This window comes from Pogonomyrmex barbatus, unplaced genomic scaffold (genome assembly GCF_055798465.1).
Source record: "Pogonomyrmex barbatus isolate J1 unplaced genomic scaffold, ASM5579846v1 scaffold9, whole genome shotgun sequence".
NCBI classification, from domain to species: Eukaryota; Metazoa; Arthropoda; class Insecta; order Hymenoptera; family Formicidae; genus Pogonomyrmex; species Pogonomyrmex barbatus.
Window position 1 is genome coordinate 8,024,840 of NW_028297193.1, and position 22,976 is coordinate 8,047,815.

General features: G+C 38.3%; 1 protein-coding gene and 1 pseudogene across 1 annotated transcript in view; one reads left to right on the forward strand and one right to left on the reverse strand.

The window, feature by feature from the left end:
- Positions 1-22,976, reverse strand: part of LOC148934603 (uncharacterized) — a 234,507-nt gene that overhangs the window by 176,133 nt on the left and 35,398 nt on the right. The window lies entirely within an intron of this gene.
- LOC148934609 (uncharacterized) lies at positions 7,881-10,230 on the forward strand (annotated as a pseudogene).

Genomic DNA, 22,976 nt, shown 5'->3' on the forward strand with positions numbered 1-22,976 from the left:
CATTCACAGTCCCAATCTCCCACCCTGTAGAAGTTTGCTGCAGAGATCCGTCCTTTCTTCTTTCTTGAAATTCACTCTTGAGATTTGTGCGCTTCTTTCTTGTGTTTTCAATTCTTCGGGCAAAATGAGGGTATTCGCCGTGGACCCAACGTCTTATAAAAGACTCACCGAGCCCCTGCCTCGGCATTCATCTATAGTCCCCTCGGAAAAACCACGACTCGAAAAAACCGAAGGCGAGGCAGATTTCTTAAAAAAATTTCTTCAGCCAGATATTCGAGCGAAACAAGAGGATTCCTCTCGACGTCCTTGAACTCAACTTGACGAGAATTTAAAAGAAAAGGAAAACAGAACAGAAAACAGTAACTTCCTAGCAAAGTTAACACATTAAGACTCTATAATAATTAAACTCATATTTCTCTAAATAACCGGGCTCCGAAACTCTCTAAACTTCTCTATAATTTCTCCCTCTCAATAAAGGAAGCTAATCTATCCGCATGAACAATTTTACTCATTTGTCTCCCTGAACAACGAATATAGAAAACGACATCACTTAATTTCTTAATTATTTCGTAAGATCCCTCCCTATCGCTCTGTAACTTGGAAGATCTTCCCTTCTTTCGATTCAATAGCCAAAACTTCTGCCCTTTTTCGAAAACAAGATTTCTAGCTCTTCGATCATATCGGCATTTAATTCTTAGAGATCTTGATTCTAATCGTTCTCTGACTTCCTTTCATCATGTTTCTGCCGTAAATTCCGAGCATATTCTTCCGCTGACTCGGAATAATTATAACTTGGAGGAGTACCTCTAAATAAATCCAGAGATAAAGTGAGATTTCCATAATTCTTCGAGGTTATGTCGGTAGCCTCATGTTTAGAAGTTCTATAAGCAAGAAAAAACATGGGAATCCAACAATCCCAATCCTTTTGATTTTCATGAAGTATTTCGATAAATATTGAAGAATTGTCTGATGTTGTTTCTCAACCTGTCCATCAGACTGAGGATGAAGAGCGGTCCTAGTTTTCCTTATTCCCAGGATTCTCATCAACTCTTGAAGCTGGGACTCGAAATTCCTCCTCTGATCGGTATGAAGTTCTAGCGGGACTCCATGCCTAGAAACGACTGATTAACAAAGACTTCCGCAACCATAGTAGCTCTCATATTCTTCAGAGGGAAGGCCTCCACCCATTTGGTGAAACAGTCAACAATTACAAGGAGATATTTATTTTCCGAAAAAGAAACAGGTAACGAGCCGAGAATGTCTGTTTGAATTCTTTCAAATAGACATTCAAAAAGGAGTCCCCAAATTAAAAATTTGCAAAGGAGATTTTCCTTTGTCAGAAGCGCTTTTCTTCGCTAAACAAACCTTACAGGTTCTACACCAATTTTCTACATCTTTTTTATAAGTGGCCCAATAAAAACGCTTCTTAATCGTATTTTTCCTAAAGTTTTATTAACTCCGAAATAGTCCGAAATAGTCCGCCCGAAGGAGTATCATGAACCTCCTTCAAGATTTGTCTCACTTTACTACGCGGAACTATTATTTGAAGGAAATTAGATTTCAGGCTCGATTCCTCCATCTCTTGTGAAAAACATCGTCCTGTTTTTCCAAAGCACTCCATTGATGCCAGTAAATTTTTGAAGACATATCTCTAGTTGCTATCTCTTCCCGTGAGGACTGAATATTTCTTTTTTTGGCAGTAAAAATGTCGCTAGCTCTTGATCCTCCATTTGTGCCCTACGCCATTCCTCAGAGGAATTTTCTTGTAAAACTATTCGAGCCACTAATTTAGTTTCCTTAAGATTTTTTTGTATCTCTACTCTAGAGCAATATCTGCAATTTTTGCTCGCACGGGCGTCTCGAAAGTCGGCATTACTATGAGCTAGCTCCTTATGATGAGCGACATCAAAATCATATTGCTGTAATCTTTCCGTCCAGCGAGCCAACTGTCCTTCCAAGTGTTTGAAGGTCATCAACCAGGTCAATCTTAACGAAGCGTGATCGGAATTTCGTCTGTACAGATAATGATGAAAATGTTTAATTGATTCGAGTAAAGTTAATAACTTCCTCCTTGTGGGAGGATAATAATTTCGTTCTGATTTGCTCAAAATTCGACTATAATAGACAATTACCCTTTCATTGCCATTCTGAACTTGAGAAAGTACCGCTCCTATTCCAAAACCTGAAGTATAAGTATTCAAAATCATCTTCCCTTCTCCTTTCGGAAAAGAAAGAAGAGGCGCGATAAATGCCTGCTTTAATTTAAGAAATGCTTCCTGACACTGCTCAGTCTAGATATATTTAATCTGATTTTCAGTTAATTTAAACAAAGGTCTTGCAATAGAGGAAAAACCTTTAACGAATTTCCGATAATAAGAGCAAAATCCAAGGAAACTTCGACCTGCTTCTTATTCTGAGGTACCGGCCATTCCGTAATTGCTACGGTTTTTTTCAGGATCCGTTGCGATCCCTGCTGAAGAAACAATATGTCCTAGATATTTCACCTGTCTACTAAATAAATACACTTCTTAGAGTTAATACTAAGATTGGCAGCACCAAACCTACGAAGAACTTCTCTCAAATTTCTTTCATTTTCTCGAAAGTTTTATCAAATACGATCATGTCATCTAAATCCAGGCAGATTTTAGAAAATTATTCCTGGAAAACTCGTTCCATAAGACGCTCGAAAGTAGCAGGGGCATTTGGTTGCATAAACCAAAGGGCATTGCAATAAATTGCCAGAGCCCATTACCTACAGAAAAAATAATCTTTTTCCTATTCTCAGGACGGACTCTTCAGTTGCCACTTTTCAAATCCAAGATAGAAAATCAAGCATTTCTTGATAACTGATCGAGAAGATCATCTATTCTCGGCAGCGGATAAAAATCTTTCTTTGTTACCGCATTTAATTTCCGATAATTTATGCAAAATCTAAGAGAACCATTCTTTTTCTTTACCAAAACCGCCGGAGAGACCCAAAGGCTCAAAGATTCCTCTCAAAGATAACTCCTTGTTCTTTCATCTCCTCAATGATTCTCTCAACCTTAGAACGCATATGAATTGAAATTTTCCTCGGAACCTGCTTGGACGAGAATCCTGCAATTCAATTTTATGTTGAAGAATTTCGCACTTTCCAGCAACAATTTGCTCGGAAAATACATCCCGGAATTCTTTGCTAAATCGGCCTTCTGTCCCTCATCCAATTCTCGGGAATTATTTTCGAAAAATTCTCTCAGTTCCAAAAGTATCTTCTCCCCTACATGCATTATCCGGCGACTTTCCTTCTGTCCTCCCTGAAGAAAAGATTCTATTGTTGTCTATATTCCTTTGTGCGAGGAGAAATTTGCGCCCAGAATACAATCCAGCAATCTCTGCTACATGCACAAGAATTTCTAACGAAACTTGCCTATCTCTATCTTTGCTAAAACTTTATATCTAACCGAGACCTTTTCCCCTGTGGGATATCTCAAATTATTTCTTCCTTTAGAAAACGCATCCCCTTAATTCTTACAAAGTCTCTATTCACTACAGTTACATCGGAGCCCATATCTAACTTAAATAAATAATCTTCGTTATTTAATAATCCGCGAAAAACAAAACATTCTTCCTTCGCGTTACTCCTTTTATAATAAAACGCCTAATGCAACTCAGGGCATTCTCTTCACGTCGAACCCGCTCCAGAAAGCTCGACGAATTCTAATTTTCCTTTTGTGTCTCTGAAAAAGATAGACATTCCGAACGAAAGTGTCCTCATTTCCCACAGTCCAACATTCTTCAACATTACGGGGAAATTTTCTCTTCTCTTTAAAATTTTCAGTTTTCCGGTTCAATTTTCAGGTTTCCTGTAATTTGAAACCCTCATCTTTCGATTTCCAAATATTTTATTCTGTTCTTTTTCGAAATCAGTTCTTCCATTAAAATTAGAAAAATTACTATTTTCCGCAAGATTATAATTTTCTTTTCTCTTAAAACTATTATCTCTTATAACTTTTATCACCATTGCCCTTTTAACGGCAGTCCTTAAAGACGTAAGCTCTTTTAATTGTATGCAATTCTAAATCTGTTTTATGTTCCCGCCAGTTAGTGCAACAATGAATTGCGAGTATGCAATTTTATTCTGAAAATCGGGCGATTCCGGATAAGCAAGACAGGATAAACGTTCTAAATCCGCGTCAAGAAAAGCTAAATCCTCCCCGAAATTTTGTTTCCAATTTATTAATTGCATATAATAAGTTTGTGCCGAATATTTTTCTCCAAAGAGCAATTCTAAATGCGAAACCAAATTATCATACTGCGAATTTTCAAACTCCATACCTTCCTTTAAAACCGCACACGCCTTTCTTCTAAGGCACGACGCTAATACAACAGCTTTCTCTGCGTTTCTCCAAATATTTCTCCAATTATTTGCACGCGCGTCTACATTAAACTGCATCAAAAATTTTCGTAATGGGACACTTCCGTCATACGAAGATCGTTCGATAACTCAGGTAAATTTTTGCGAGATAGCGTCACAATGAACTGTGTAATATATGGCCAAAAAATAACACTATTCAAACTGCCTCATACCAAGTTTCAGCCAAAAGCGACGCTTACTTAGTTTACATGTGGCAGACGTTGGAAGTGAGCACGGCAGCAGTGATAAAAATAGAGAAAGACGAATTCCGTACAGTGATTAAATTACATTTTTATTTAAAGAAGTGGACGACTGCGCAGATTAAAGCCGAATTGGATGAAGTTCACGACTTTGCACCAGCATTGAAGACCGTTTATTTTTGGATTAATGAATTCAAAAGAGTCTGGATATCAATCAAAGATGAAGCGCGCCCCAGACGTCTAGTTGAAATCACTACGCCAGAAATTGAAAAAATCCATCATATCGTCATGAAAGATCGCCGAATGAAGGTGCATGACATAGCTGAGATTGTAGGCACCTCAGTAGGGTGCATAATATCCTGCACAAAGAATTAGAAATGAAAAAGCTTTGTGTACGATGCGGCGATTGCTGATCATCGATCGCAAAAACGCATGCGAAAAGACATTTCAGACGTAGCAGTGTTTGTCGATGCTTAAGCGCAATCCACAAGACTTTGGCATCAATTCGTGACCGTAGACTTGGATCCATCACTATATACCCGAGTCAAAACAGTCGAAGCAGTGGACAGCGCCTGGTGAATGTGCGCCGAAGAAGGCGAAGATTGTTTTGCCGGCCGGGAAGATAATGGCCACTGTTTTTTAGGATTCCCAAAGAATCATCTTCATTGACTACTTACAGAAGGATCAAACAGTCACAGGAGCATATTAGTCTACATTTCTGAATCGTTTGTACGAAGAGCTGCAAACGAAACAGCTGAGATCGCGCAAAAAAGTCATCTTTCACCATAACAATACTCCGGTTCACACAATGCTCCTCCACAGTCGCAATGGCAAAATTACATGAATTAAGATTCGAATTGCTGCCCCATCCATCCTATTCTCCTGATTTGGCCCTTTGTGACTTCTTTTTATTCCCAAACCTCAAGATCTGGCTCGGAGGAAAAAAATTTTCGTCCGATGAGGAGGTCATCGCTGCTATGGATTTTGAAGGCCTCGAGACTTCCTACTTTTCCGAAGGGATCAAAAAATTGGAACACCGCTGGACTAAGTATGGAGCTCCAAGGAGAAGGCTACGTCGAAAAGTGAAAAAGAATTTTCCGGAAAATAGGTGATTTTATTGCTTTTTCTGACTTATCGAATGAGCCTTGTATTTAAACACAATAATTGGAAAACTACCGCTGGATAGCGTCCGTTTTTTGCATGCAAAATTTATCAAACTTTCTATATAAGCGAAATCATAATCAAAATTTAAATATGCATTTATTATTTACGTATTTTTATGTATATATTTGATGCAAAACGTAATCGTTCAACAAGGAAATTAGGGCAAATTCTGCTCGATTTTTGCCGCCAATCTGTTCGCATAGCCTGTCAGCAGACTCTGCTCGGTTTCTGTCGCCAATCTGCTGGCATAGCATATCTTATTATTATTATTATTATTATTATTATTGTTATTGTTGTTGTTATATTATACGATTCATTAAGTGCATATGCTGCATTTATGAATTTCATTTTTTATCACATCAAATATATTGTAAATAATCTATAAAAGAATATAGTTATACAATACGTATTTGCAACTTGATGACTGCTTTGATCCACTCTTTGCATTGCGAATAAATAATTGCGCATTCATAACTGTACGCGTGTACGCATTTTTAACTCAGGAATACACTTTTCAAATATTCGCAAATCATACTTGCGCATACGCAAATATTTCAAGAATAGACCCCCTGGTCGTATTCATTAGTAAAGCTCGTGTCGTAATTTAATGTCAATCTCACTCGTCTTGTAATAATATTACGCTTTAGTCGTTGCAAGAGAAATTTTTTGGCGAAGCATTCCAGATCGTGGTAAATTCTTGGTATACACCCGTGTTTAAGTTCTGAATTCTATTCGATTCAAAATAACGTGTAACGTTCTTTATCACCACGTAGTGATTCGAATGCCTTCGAACTTGACAAGAATATTTATTGCAAGCGTCCTCAAAAGAACGAACAAGTGCGCGTATCTCAGATCGACGAAGCAGTACGTAATCATTCGTCAATCAATATGTAAGAGTTTGCGAACATTCTCAATGCGTTACGGACATTCTCTTATCACGTCATCGCAGTTCGTATGAATCATGTAAATGAGCGTGCAAGCTGACTAGCGAATAGCTATTCTTTTTTCTCAAAGTGTATGCAGCCATCAAATTCTATATTCTGTAAATTTCATTATAAACTTTGACTCATTAGACTAGTGTGAGCTGCCTCTAAGAAATTTCGTAACTCTATCCATCGGATCCTCAGTCGAAAGTTATTTCAGCGAACGACATTTCAATTCCTCACACCTTCTCTCATTCGAAAATTAACATAGATATCTATCACGCTTTCGGAACCTTCTTATCCCTCCAAAACTCTATGTAAATCGCGATTCTGAGCACATCGCTCTTTATCTTATCTTTTCACTTTAGATCTTCAGCCGGAAAATTGAAATTTAGTTAGAGTCAGTGCGCGACTTTAAAATTTTGTTGTGAAATTACAAAGTCGAAATCGCTCTGATCACCACGCATTTTCTTCATTCCGGTCGTCATCGACAGCATCAAGAATAATAAATCAAATTCCTTTTTATTTTTTCTATTTTATTTATCATCCGGTTTCAACGCGCTGTGTGATCACGGAACTCAGCTTCCTATTCACCCTTCACAATTGAACTGCCCTCTTACTCAGAATCCGCCTCATCGCCTTCTTTATTAATTGTGACTTTACGTTTCATTTAGTGTTCGAGTTTTTTGTAACTTTGAGTAGGTATAGGTACTAGGCCGGTTCTAACCCAGGATCTCCGAGTGGGGTGCGGATGTGCGGAGTAACTGGTAGGCACGGGGAAGAGGAAATGCTTTATCGATGGTTTTTTGGAATGTACTTTTGAGGGGGGAGGGAGAAGGTCTTTTTTTGTCTAGAAGGAACTACTAAAAAAGATGTTTTTTTATAGAAATTGACATGTACATTTGTTTATAACAGCCGGAGTATCGGCGCTTTTTTTTCCTAACACGTACGTACTCCGGCTGCTATAAACAAATGTATATGTTGCAATGAGTCAATTTCGAACAATTTCCGAAAAATCCGTTATTCAATGAAAGTAATGTATTAGTCGGTAAATGGACCTTTCTCCTCTTTTAAGGGGTAACACCACCTTGACGGTTTCAAAAAATCGATTTTTTTTGCGTTAAAAACATTCCTTAGGATCTTAAAAATAAGATACAATTGATTTTATATGTGAAAGGAATTCTTTTTCCTTCTTTTTTTGAAGTTTCCTGCGGCGCCTTCGGCGCCTTGAATGAGCGTGCAGCGGCGAAGGAGCAGGTACATGTTTTGAAGCTCTTTAGATAATGTTCTCCAATTACCTGGCAAATTGTAAGTTTGATACATTACCAGAAGATATCATTAGTAGCATTCTAATTTAATTTCTATGTATAACATCAGAATAACCATTGAAACGACGCTGTTTATACGACGCTCTGTTTCTTTCGTGTGTTTTTACACAGTGTTTTTAAATTTTTAAATTTGCGAACGTTTTTAGTGCTGATTTTTAATATTTTTATCATGAGTGATCAAAGAAAACTATTCCTCTAAAAAGGGGACTGCAGACAGTTCTACATATTCGAGAAGATCCAGCATTAAAAATAGACAACCGTTGAATAGATATACAATGGAGTCGGATGCAGAGAGCGTTGGAACATCAGCTAAAAAGTTGAAGACATCTAAAGAGAATTATGAAATAAAAATAGATGATACATTTAGTTATCGCATAATACACTTTGCTGCTGTTTTTTTCTGCTATTTCGCAAATTGTATCTAAAACGTGTAAAATAAACATAATGATTACTGAGTCAAGCAAGCACGACTTAGGATCTAAAATTGTTATTAGTTGTGCACGATGCGATGATAAATTTATTTGTAGTAGCCCACAGATTGGTCATGCATACGATATAAATCGCAGAATTTGCTATGCGTTTATTGGGAGTTGGTTTGAATGGGATAAAAAAGTTTTGTGAATCTTTTATGGATCTTCCAATTTTTCAGTTTTTTTTATGATTCCATTATTAGCACAATTTTAATCGCATCAGAAGCTGTTTGCCAAGAGAGCATAAAAAAAGCTTTGAAATAAGAAAAAAATATATCTGTAGAATAAGGACAAACTACTGGAATTACTGTATCAAGTAACGGCAGCTGAAGAAAGCGCGGCTTTTCGCTTCATCGCTGTTTGGAGTAGTAACTCTGATTGGCTGGGGAAAGTGATTGACTCGGGAAAAGTGATTGACGTAATTGTAAAATCTAAATATTGTAAAGCCTGAATTTTGGAAGAAGAAAGAAGACACAGAAGAATACAACGAATGGCTACAAACGCACGTAAATGAATGTCAATCGAATCACGAGGGCTCGGCAGGAAAAATGGAGGTGGATGGAATAATTGAGATATTTCAACAGTCGGAACAATTATACAATATTAAATATGTTGTGGCGGTCCCCCGCTCACACGAGACACACGAGACTCATACACCTGAGGACCTAGGTTCGAATCCCATTACGGCCAACATCTTTTTTCCGTCATCAAAAATTCTTCATATCGTGGACAACGCTCCTCCAACACTTAGACGCCACAAATTGGTAACCGCCGACGTGATCTGAACACGCAACACACGCAACACACGCAACGCAACACACGCGCAACGCAACGCACGCAACCGCAACCTTCTGCCTTCTCCTTGGCCAATCATCGGACGCACTCGACTTGCTGAGGACCTAGATTCGAATCCCACCGCGGCCAACATCTTTTTTTCGTCATCAAAATTCTTCATATCGTGGACAACGCTCCTTCAACACTTAGACGCCACAATGTTAATTATATTGGAGATGGTGACTCTAAAACTTTTAAAGGCATTTATATTCAGAGCCATATGCAGATACAACTGTGTCTAAAAAAGAGTGCATAGATCATGTACAAAAGTACATAGGCACACGTCCAAGAAATTTAAAAAAGAAAGGACTTAGCGGAAAAGGGAAATTAATGGACAAGCTTATTGACGAATTGCCCTTTATTATGGATTAGCTATTCGAAATAGTGATTCTGTTAAAAAAATGCAAAATGACATCTGGGCAACGCTGTATCATAAAATTTTGACAGACGAAAAGCCGTAGCATGACAAGTGGCCAAACGGCCCAGATACATGGTATTCTTGGCAAAAGGCAAAAGCTTGCAATACTCTAGATTTATACATAAACCGGCAATGTCTGAAGAAGTTTTCAACGCAATTAAGTCTGTATACGAAGATTTAACCAACAATGATCTTCTTAATCGCTGCTTAGGAGGATATACGCAGAACAGCAACGAAAGCGAAAATGAAAATTCGCGTTATAGTCACTTAAAATAATTCCAGCATTCCACAGAGCTACAAGGTTGTCATTTAACAGCGTTGTATGGCCCTTTAGATGACTGGTCACTCTAACGTTTCTATTGCGATCAATCTCTACATCATTGAATTCATATCAAATGTCATCAAACATAAACACGACGCAATTATTTTCCAATACTACATCAGATCCATCAATCTCTCTGTTTTTCATCAATCTTCCTTCAACGTAGAGAAAACTTTCAGTCGGCAATGCATACAAATCTTGCTGTTGTATAAGTATTCTCACTTCATCGCTATGTTCAAAAGTATTAACATATGGATTGTATATGTGAGTTTTTATCTTGACAATGCGATCGTCAAAGATCGGTTGTGTGACGTCCTGGTAGATCGGACGGAGCCGAAATCAACAGATCCTCGATAGCTACACTCACACGTTATTTGTGAGATTCTTTTCCATGCGGTTAAGAGAATAAAACCTCAGGATTAGATACTGCGAAGGAAGTGGATAACAGGAATGTCGAAATGACTTTTATTTTCAGGAAAGAGTTTTCGATTTTGGGAATAAGGAATAATATAATATCACACTTGTGGTATTTGAATTGGAATTTATTCACTGTTATAAATGATATATATATATATATATATATATCTATATATATATCTATCATTTATAACAGTGAATAAATTCCAATATATATATATATATATATATATATATATATAGCGAATGCGAGTGAAAGTACAAGTGCAAAAATGTATGTGCGAGTACAAGTGCGAATGCGAGTGCGAGTAAAATGCAAATATGTAAGTATCCGTGGATGTGAATCGTAAGTGCGAAATGGGAAATGCGCAAAAGTATCGTCGCTTGAGGTTTTTATATGTTGCCAAAACATGGAAGTAGGGGTGACCTAAATTCCAATGTTATGATTCTACAGGTCTGAATAAAGCCTATTGTTAGTCTACTTTCATTATGAGTCAGCTATGATTCACGCATTTAAGATTTTCTAGTTGTTCTTGACATAATTTTCTATTGGTCGACTTAGCCTACATTTGCTATGAGTCAGCGATGACTCGTGGTATTAAAATATTATGGAGGCCTTGACATTTAACATTGGCTTATTTTTGCTTACAACCTGACCATGAGTCATACTTATGACTATTCGGTCGACCTATTTTTGTTTTCAAAGAGTTATACTTCGTTATAATAATTCCTTTCTTATAATTAACAAACATATAGTTTGCTTGAATTTAAGCTTTTATAATAAATATTAATCATCGCAATATCGTTTTAGATATATTTTACAATTTTATAATAATAATGATTACATCGTATAATTAGTATATCTAAAATATATCAGTTTAACTCTTTTTACATTTGTAATACATTATTTATTAAATGTTTTCAGGTACAAAATGGCTCTGATTGTGATTGGTTGAATCGTTAGGATAGTTTTCCATGCATATTAATATTCAAGATTTTTGTCATAGCCATAGGATTAGTGTTAATGAAAAAAGGGAAATAACAATTATAAATATAATATATTATAAGTCTAGGATGAAGGTTTCTAGAAGTTGAACTGGTTTACATGCGGAGATTTGCCTGCTGAATTGATTTGAGTTTTTGAGGTAAGTGTATGTAAGGAAGTTTATAATTGTTTAAATATCTTCTAAACGGTGCGAGTTAGGTAGGTATGTATAATGAGGTAAGTTGCAGGATTTCCTGTGTTGTCCAAATCTTTTATAATAATTATTTGTTAATATAATAATTTATTTATTTGTAAATTTTATTAAACGAAATTTAAATCGTAGAATTTCTTTTCTGAGATAAAATATGTTTCTATCGGGGTTGTTTATATAATTTCATAAAGAAAACTATATCTTATAAGGAAATGTATAATGTACGTATATATGTATATATGTGTGTGTGTGTGTGTGTGCTTTCATATACCCTTCATTTTGTTTATATCTTGAGAATTAAGAATCGTAACCACAAACTATATGTATGTTTTCGAAAGGATTTTCGATGGAGAATATATTTATACAGGGAAAATATATCCATATAAGGACATCAACAAAATTTATCCTTGAAATAAGGATATGTATCAGATGAACTGTTGAATAAATATTTTGTCGTGGATTTTGTTATATTGTAATTATGACTTTTATTCCTTAGTCATATCCTTTCTATTGTTATTAATTTTGTTATTAACTTTTATATTTATTATTAAAATGGAATAAAAGTGAAAGGTTTGATATACATAAGGGTTTTTTAGTTTCTGAAGTTATATTTGACGATATAAATATAATTATATGATTTTGTTTATTAATTGTTAATAAAGATATTACAATGTACCGATAATTGTTTTGTTATAGTTTTCGTGCATTACGTGGGCGAGGTTATATTTCCTACATTTGTTTTTTATTCATTATTTACTATTTGTTGAGATTTTGTTGTTAATGTTGAAATGCTTAGTTAAGGATGCGATATTAAGCTCTATTTTCTTTGTTACTTTACTGAACAGTCTGGAGAAGTGATTTCAGTATGTTCTATTTTTTGTTAGTGAGGTTCTAGGGAAAATTTACTAGGAACATTAAGGCTGTAGTAGCGCCAAGTAAGGTTATGGTAAGGAGCGGCCATTTTGTATAAATCTTTAAATAATTTTAAGCGGTATATTCTTTTATTAAATGTATAGGAAAGATTTGACGGTGCTGTCTCCTAACACAGTTAGTCATAAATAATTAAAAATTTTGAAAAATTTACACTGAACATGATTAGAGGTACTTTCGGCGCTGGGACGTGACAGTTGACCTCCAAGATATCGGTCATCTGAGATAGTTCGTACGATGAATCCCAGTAATTTCAAAAATTTAACGTTCGACGCGTTGAGTTTCTTCCTCTTCTTGATGCAGCCGGATGAGCGAGTATTGTCGATCGGTGTTTTCTTTGTAAAAGATGCGTTATCTTTCTGCACGTGCTTCGCTTTGTTCAACACGAATCAAATCCCAAATGTCACGCTCGCGTTATCTCTGTCGCCGTCGTACGTGCAATCTGACGGTGATCTCTTCTCCTCTGAAATCGAGCAATCGTCCGTTCTGATCAACAATGCGTACTGTTAGCTCCGTAATGCTCCGTGACGATGACCGGCAAGTAAATGATCTGCATCGGTCTTTCCGATATCTTATATCTTGGCGGCACGCTCGGCGAAAATTCATGTATCGTGTGCACACTTTTGTCGTTGCTGTACGCGCCCGCGATCACGTTGCACTCTACACGGATAATGTTTACATTCATTATGTTGATTGACATATCCAATTCATGCTGCTTCGACGAGAAACCAAGTAGCGATCTAATGTTATTGGCCTTGTTAAAGTTCTGTAGTCGCATTTAATCTCATACCTCATCGTGTAATTTGCGCAGAGCACTATCGGGAATTCCCCAATCTCATCATCGCCGCGCGCGGTGTCACCGGCGTTACCATTGGACGTATCGCGTCGCAGACATTTCCGTAAAATGTCACGTTTCAAAAAATTCATTTATGGCTTGCAGTTCGTACAACCCCTCGGGAATCGTAATTTCTGCGTCGTCTTTGTCAAAATAAAATTTATTGTTCGAAGCACATTTTTACATTTGGTATTATGTGATAAGTCTCCAAAATTGTTAGACCAAGTTCGTAGTTATCGTCGCTCAAATCTATGACTGGAAAGTAATTTGCCGCGAGAACGTTGCTCTTCTCGCTTAGTGTAAGCATCAGCGACATGATGGAAAAAGCGTTCAACGAATACTGAGACGTCGCGGCATTTTGTCGGACTTTATAATTTCACGCGCATCAACCGTTTGAAGAAACCACAGACATAGTTGTCCGCAGATGCTCTGATCGTACATCTGATAGGACGTTCGATTGTACTATCGTAACACTGTCCCTGAAATACCAGTTTCTTAAGCTCGAAGATTACCGAAACTGTCGAAATATATGACACGATCGTTTCTCTTTGCGTACGCTATTCAATGAGTGCCAGAACTCATCGTGTCGTCCAGATTTACGATACCGCTTTCTTTTCGACGGGCGCCGCTAATCGGTAATGCGTCACGCATGAAAACATCTCTGAAGTATGGTACGCGCATACGCTTTGCCAGCTTCAATTGTACGTTGGTAGTTATCGTAGGTATTTTTATTGTCTCTTTGATATTTTTTTCTTTTTTTCTTTTTTCGCTATTATGCCTCATCCGCCTGTGTACGGAGTGAGATATAATTCCTGTCCGTATTTGTACGGAACGAGAGACAGTTCCTGTCCGCGCGTTTCCATCGCGCGATTGTGACATTGTAGTTCCTCGAGCTGACGTTGCACGGCTTTCTTGTCATTTACCGCTTTACGCTGGCCGCTCCGCCAATCATGGAGCCGAGCGCACCCAACATTGGCAGAATCGGTAATATGTCGCCTCGTTTCGTTGTCGGAAGTATGTTCGTTTTTTTTTTGTTGGCTTTTTCCTTATCTTCGCTTTCATATTCATGATCTTGGTCATGATCTTGGTCTTGGCTTTCATCGCTGCCCAAACGGCTGTAGCAGCAGCTTTTTCGTCCAGAGTCGAATCTCTCGCGATGACGCGTCCTAGGACTTTATCGGAGAGTATCTTAGTGTCGGTCCACAATAAGTATTTAATCTTTAAGTCGTAAGAAATTGACCAATCATAGTCGATTATTCTTTTCACATTCGATTGTAATTGGTCAATTTCTTACTTCTTAAAGCTTAAATCACCTATTGTGGACCGACACTTATCCGCCGCGTGTCTATTGGTGACATCGTTGCTCCGAGAATACGCAATGTCGTGTTCACGGCATGCCGCGTCCAGTGGATTTATGCCCGTTTCTGGCTAATCGCTTTTTCAGCCAAGTACCCGAATCGCAAAACTGATAGCCGGGAATATGTAACTAGAAACAAAACGCGTTTATCGCTCGATTGAGCAGACCTCTAACGCAGCGTTCGACGTTGCTGCTGACATAAGTTACAATCTTTTATCTTCGATGTGGGACCGTCTATGTGCGTGCGTTGCGATTGATTATAATGCTCGACGCAGAGATGATAGGTTTGGCGAATAGGATAACCTCCAAATCCGCCTTTGTATGCTCCGGAAGTTTGTCCCACACGTGGTCGATATAGTTGCCACACATGCGTAACAATATCTTCGATATATATTGCTCTTCAGCGCGCAAATCTCAAATATCAAATAGATGCGATAGCGTGAGATACATTTTTGCTACTGAGCGAATCGCGGTTTCGCGCGCCTGTAAATAGGCGTTCAATCGAAGCCTAGATGACGCAGTGTGAACATGAAATTCGTGCGGCATCCGCAGATGATACACGTCGTGAATTATGAGAAAGCGCGAATGATGGTGAACATCGCGCGACAAATGAAGCGCAAACATGGTGAAATGCCGAGTACTATATGCGCGATTATTTGCGGTCCGTCGAATTGCGGTAAAACCAATGTTTTCATAAATTTGCTCGAGAGTCCGTACGGTGTACGTTTCGAAAACGTGTATATATACTTGAAGTCGTTGCAACAATCAAAATATCGATATCTCGAAACTTTGTTGGCCTCGGTCGATGAAATCAGCTATTTTTACGTTTTCCAACAACAGTGACATCATTTCACCGAGCGAGGCACGTCCCAATTCGATCTTCGTCTTCGACGATATTGCATGTGATAAGCAAGATGTGGTAAGAATATTTCTCGATGGGTCGCCACTCGAACTGCTTCTATCTCGTCAGACGTATGCGAAAATATCTAAATATCTGATACGCAATGCGAACCTGCTGATTCTATTTAAATAGGATGATACCAACTTGAAACATGTTTACAACGATCATGTGAATACTGACATGTCGTATGATGAATTCTGTGCGTTATGTCGCGATTGTTGGCGGCGCGAGTACGGATTCCTAGTGATAGACAAAGACAGTCCGCTTGTCAACGGGCGATACAGAAAAGAATTTAACACGTTCGCGGTACCATAATGTGGTGTCGATGTTGATACGTCAATTAGGCAACATGAATAACATCAAAGATCGCGAGAAAATAGCAAAACAGATTGCAAAAACGTGCGATTCGATTCACAAAAAATATCGCGTTTTGAAAACTGGTAAAATAGATGAAGATATAGCGTTGGAGAGACGCTTTAAGCTCATTGTCGAACCTCTAAAACAGATTGTCGAGGAAACACATTCAATTAAAAAAGAAGCCAATGTTGCAAAGGATATCAGTATTAAGAAAAAAAAGAAATATGAAGACAGCGATGATGACGATGATGATGACGATATTACTACTAACAGGGATTCGTATTGGATGATTGTTGGATGTGTTGTAGCCCGGATTGGGTTACAAGATTGTAATTAGGGAAAGTCGGGTTCGCCGAGCCTTAGGAGTTAGAACTCCGAGGAGATCGTAAGTGGAAGGTTCTTCTGGCCAAATATTATTACTCACTTTTGTTAAGTAGATTTATCGGTACGACTTCTTGACAATGTTTCGTGTGAATCTCGTTATTACTGATAATGACTGGACGTGACGAAGTACAACTGCCCTGTTACATATTGTGATTGCCCGCCCTCAGTGATTTAGCGACCGTTTTTATAGTATTCTAATAATGTCGCGTTTCGTCGTGTTATAATTCTAAATCGGACCATATATAGTCAAAATGGCGTTCTCTCGCAAATTCCTCGTTCGCGCTCTGCTTTAGAATTTGCAGACTTGCTTTTGCATGCTTGCATTTCCGGCCGGCGTTTCTGTAGCATCAACTATTCCGAGATTCGAGAATGATCGTGAAGATAAGAAATAATGAAGATATAATATGATAAGTAATAGCATAAATAATATGTAAGAAGTAATTTGGGTTACAACAGATGGTTGAAATTATCGCCGCAACCTAAAAAATGTACAAACCAAATACCACGTCAGATTCAGTCACATTCGATTCTACATCGATAGAATCATCGAAAGAACTACTAAAAGAACTATCTAAAGAACCACCGAAAATATCGCTATTCGTGCGAAATGAAGATATTTTTGAAACAAAAGACGTTAGTGAATCGTCATTCGAAACAAGCATCAAACAGAGTCTGCAAATGCATGGGAGTCGTGAGACGCTTCATGGTCAGCTAAGACCATTGAGACGAAAGTACGTGGGCCTTCTTCTCGATGACGACATAGATAAAGCGATCGATAATGTGTACGGTATCTATTTCGACAAAAGTGATACAATGCTCGGTGATAAAAAGTTTGACGTTGACAAAAATGACTCCATAATCATAGACAATGTGAGATACAATGATACACCAGGATTATACGAGTTGATATTCAAGAGACTTTCCGATGAGGCTATATTTATCGAAGATGACAAACAAATAAAAATATACTTAACAACGAATACTCATAGATGTGATCACAGCACCCATAATCCCATCATGGCCAACAAGGGATACAAGTATATTAACATCATGGCTCCGCTCGTTTATATATAAAAGAAGTAATAAAAAGGCATGGATAATATATCATCCACCATGAAATTAAATGACAACAAGATCGATTACATGCATTGGGACGATCCCTGATGAATCAACTCCGATTGCTCGATGCTTTGCACCGAGCTAGTCATAACGCTCACGACAACGAGATGCTGTCAATTATCGAGGAATTTCGCGAAGCCGGCATTATTGTAAATTAAATCGCGTGTCGACGAAACGAGTCAGTCAATTGATGTCAGCGAGGAAAAAAACTTTAATTGTAATATATCTTATTTACACACATTAATATCAAACATCATCGAAACATGAGATGGTCAAAATCCGATGGACGTGAAAAAAATGTTAATTCCGAGGCGATTGCTCGTCGAGGAATTGCATGCTCCGGCCAGAAGAAATTTTCCATGAAGACGTGTCATAATTCGGAAATACGATGATCTGTGGCACGTTGATATCATCGAGCCCATATTCGAATTTCAACAGAAGTCATCACTACATACTCACCGTCATCGATGAGTTGAGCAAGTATGCCTGGGCCATACCGTTCAAGAGCAAGGTCGGAAGCGAGACAGCTAACACTATCGCCGAAATAATTCGAGAGAGCGGAAGATACCCGAGAAACTTGCAAACAGATATGGGGAAGGAGTTTTACAATGCCGATGTGCAGAAATTCTTGAAAAAACATAGCGTTAATCATTATTCCACGATATTGAAGGCATCAATCATCGAATGATTCAATCGCACACTTAAAAACGACATATAGAAGATGTTTACACTCAATGGTACTTACAAGTGGGTCGACGCGCTGCCGTGTCTCGTGTCAGATTGCAACGCGCGCAAACATCAGATGGCAACACTATTGGCATGCGACCCATTGACGTAACTCCTGCGATCGCCAAAAAACTCTTGGGCACGATGTACAGCGCAATAAGGATCGTAGATTCGGCAAAATTTAAAGTAGATGATTCAGTACGCGTGAGCAGGTATAAGACAGTTTTCGAAAAAGATTACACGCCAAATTGATCCATCAACATCCATCTAAGTGTTTAAGATCATTAAAGTACAGCGTACTAATCCCGTAACCTATCTACTCGAAGACTATCGCGGGGAATTCATCGCTAGAACGTTTTACGAGCACGAGTTGCATCGCGCGACTCATCCGGATGTATATCTCGTGGAGAAAGTATTGCGTAGGAAAGGAGACAAAGTTTATGTCAAGTGGCTGGGATTCGATGGGTAACCTAATTCTTGGATACACAAAAATAATGTGATTTAATTCACTTATTGTAAACAAATATAAAAATATTTATATAGATGTATACAAAAAATTTTAAATTCATTTATTATAAAAACAAAAAAAAATATATACAATAAGTCTTATTTTTTCTTCCATTACATCTTCGTAAAGAAACTATACATGATGATAACTACGATGATTTAAGATAATATATAAAATGTATAAAACTACAGGAAATACGTACATATGTACATATAAAATATGTACATATAAGCTACATATAAACTACAAGAAATACACACATACACACACACACACATATAATACATACATACGTACACATGTATCTATATATATTGTTGCGGCCGTGCGGTATTCCGTTCGGCGCTGCTAAAAGATAATCAATATCAATCGATAAGAGTTTGAATAGAGGATCGGCCCTTGGCAACGCGTCGTTCTCCGACTGTTTTATAGATTTGACGGCCGGATTCTGCGGTGGCCGGACCCGTTTCTGTACCGTTGGTTTAATAAAGAGCGAGTCTTTCTTAAAACAGTGTTCTTCTTTTCCGAGAGCGCTCCGCCGAGTATCACGGGAAGTAACGCCGCGAACGCGACAATTTTGGGGGCTCGTCCGGGATCGAATTTTTCGATTCGTGTGTGTGTATGTGAGAGATAATGGCGGAGCGACAAACAGAAGAGATGGGGACTAGACAGGAAGAGACGAAAAGTCGGAGAGTGATCTCTGCGAGAAAAAGGGCCTGTACTCGAGCGGAAGGGCCGGAGGCGTCTCCGAACTTGGAGGAGATTCTTCGCTTAACGCTGGAGGAGCTTCGCTCTCTGAGGGAGGAGCGCGCTCGTCGAGAGACAGAAACATTTTCAATGCCCGGTCTGCAGGAAGAGATTTCGCAACGTCCGATATCAGGCCAGTCATTTCCTTTTTCAAATTTTAATTCCGACTTGAAACTTAAGCCCGATATTTACGACGGTAGTATTCCGTTGCGCGAATATCTTACGCAGTTTAATTTAATTGCGCGGGCGAATAATTTGGGAAACGCGGAAAAGGCTGTTGTATTAGCGTCATGTCTCCGAGGAAAAGCGTGTGCGATTTTGGAAGGGGGCACGGATTTTGAGAACTCTCAATTTGAAAATTTAGTCGCGCGTTTAGAGCTACGTTTTGGGGAAAATTTATCCTCGCAAAATTATTATTTTCAATTTACGAATCGAAAACAGAAATTCGGAGAAGATTTAGCTGCATTAGGCTCGGATATTGAGCGTTTATCTCGATTAGCTTATCCAGAATGTTCTCCTGGAGTTCGTGACAAAATTGCTTGTTCTCAATTTGTAGTTGCATTGTCTGATGTGAATGTTAAACAGACATTGCAGCTAGAAGGGTTAACGTCTTTGAGGGCTGTGGTAGAAAGAGCTTTGGCTATTAAAATTATTAGGGAGAATTGTTTAAAAGAGCGGAGAAATTTTAATTTTAAGGAGGTAAAAGATTGCTCGAATTATAAGAGCAATCCTGATTTAAACGGGTTCAAAATAGAATCTCGTGGAACGAGGGGATTAAATTTTAAGAAAAAGAATTTTAAAATTCGAGAGAAAAAGGAATGTTGGCAGTGCGGAAAACAAGGACACTTCCGTTCCGAGTGTCCATCACTTTCTGTTTCACAGCAGGGAAAATAGGTTTTGTCGAACTTACAGGGGCGGGCTCGACAAATGGAAGAAATGCCCCAGGTGTTTGTAGGCGTTTTGAGAGAGGGTGTGAAAAATCAAGAAATTTTGTTTTTCAAGGCTCTCTTAATGGGAAAGATTGTTTTTTTAAATTGGATACGGGCTCCGATGTGACCTTAGTGAGTAGTAAATTTATAGGGAGAAAAGGGAAGCGTTTTTCAGCTAAGGAAGAAAATTTGAGATATCCTACGGGGGAAAGAGTCCCGATTAGTTTTAAAATATTTGCTAAGATAAAGTTAGGGAGATTTGATTTAGAGTTACTGATTTTCGTTGCCGATATTGGAGAGGATTGTATTTTGGGCGCGGATTTCTTTTCACGAATAGGGATGCAAACTGTTATAGAATCTTTTCTCCGTGGAGGTCATAGGGAAGATTTTTGTCGTCGAATTAAGCAAGAGGACGAAGCTGTGCCCGCGGAGTTGGAAGAATTCTTTAATAATAATTCCCGAGAGTTGGAGGAAGATCAGAGATTAGTTTTCGCTACATTGTTGCGAGAATTTCGTGACGTGTTTTCGGAGCAAGCTGTTGCAGGAAAGTGTGAAGTTCTTCAACATAAAATTGAATTAATGGATTCTTGTCCTATCAAACAGGCTCCTAGGAGAATTCCAATTCATATGCGTTCAGAAGTTGAAAAAATTATGGAGGACATGAAAGAACAAGGGGTAATTGAAGAATCTTCAAGCCCTTGGGTTTCTCCAGCAGTTTTGGTAAAGAAGAAAGATGGATCTCTTAGATTTTGCATTGATTTTCGGAAATTGAATGCGGTTACGAAAAAAGATTCTTATCCGCTACCAAGGGTTGACGATCTTCTTGATCAGTTATCGGGAAATGCCTGGTTTTCTACTCTAGATTTGAAGAGTGGTTATTGGCAACTGAAAATTCGTTCCGAAGATAGGGAAAAGACTGCTTTTTCTGTGGGGAATGGACTTTGGCAATTTGTTGCGATGCTTTTTGGTCTGTGTAATGCCCCAGCTACCTTTGAACGTCTTATGGAACGGGTGCTACGGGGTTTACTTTCGAAAATTTGCCTGGTTTATTTAGATGATGTGATAGTTTTTGGCAAAATCTTTGAGAAAATGAAAGAGAATTTAAGAGAGGTTCTTCTGAGATTTCGTGCTGCGAAACTTAGTGTTAACCCAAAGAAATGTGATTTATTTAAGAGACAGGTAAAATATTTGGGTCATGTTGTTTTTTCTGCCAGGATCACTACGGATCCTGAGAAGACTGAAGCGGTCACTGAGTGGCCAGTTCCTCAGAATAAGAAACAGGTCCGGAGTTTTCTTGGATTTTGCTCTTATTATCGGAAGTTTGTTAAAGGATTTTCTTCAATTGCGAAACCTCTATTTAAATTAACTGAGAATTTGGCTAAATTTGAATGGACTGAGCAATGTCAAGAAGCATTTTTGAGGTTAAAACAGGCATTAACGTCTGCACCTCTTCTTTCCTTTCCGAAGGGGGAAGGAAAGATGATTTTGGATACGGATGCTTCAAGTTTTGGAATAGGGGCGGTACTTTCACAAGTTCAGGACGGCTATGAGAGGGTCATTGCTTATTATAGTAGGGTTTTGAACAAACCTGAGCGGAATTATTGCACAACAAGAAGAGAGTTATTAGCTTTGGTAGATTCGATGAAACATTTTCATCATTATTTGTATGGAAAGAGTTTCTCTATTCGAACTGATCATGCTTCTTTGAGATGGTTGATGTCCTTCAAAGACTTGGAGGGACAATTGGCTCGCTAGATGGAAAGGTTACAACAATACGATTTTGATGTTGCTCATCGAAAGGGGATTATACACGGTAATGCCGATGGTCTTTCGAGACGCCCTTGTGTAGAAGAAAAATGTAGATTCTGTTCTAAAGTGGAAGTTCAGAGAGGGCTTTTTGAGGATAAAGTAGTTGCTCGTATTGTTTTGCGTGAGGATTCTTCTGAGGATTGGCGAAGGGCTCAAATAGAGGATCAGGAACTGGCAATGTTTTTACTTGCCAAAGAAAATGATTTGCGACCTTCTTGGGAGGAAGTTTCTTTGAAAGGATTGTCAGCCAAGATCTATTGGCATCAATGGCATGCCTTGGAAGTCCAAAATGGGATTTTGCATAAGAGATGGGAGGCTCCTAATTTAAAAAACAGTTTTCTTCAGTTGATGGTCCCGCGAAGCAAAGTGAAGCAGATTTTAGAAGAAGCTCATACTCCTTCTGGAGGGCATTTCGGGATCAATAAAACGCTGGAAAAGATCCGGAAACGTTTTTATTGGACAACCTGTAAGAAGGATGTTGAGGAATGGTGCAGAACCTGTAAGATTTGTATTGCGAAGAGGGGTGCTGCAGATAAGGGGAAATCTCCTTTGCAGATCTTTAATTCGGGAGCTCCTTTTGAGAGGATTCAGATGGATATTTTAGGCCCGTTACCTATTTCTTCTTCAGGCAACAAGTATCTCCTAGTTGTTGTTGATTGTTTTACTAAATGGGTAGAAGCTTTTCCTTTGAAAAATATGAGAGCTACTA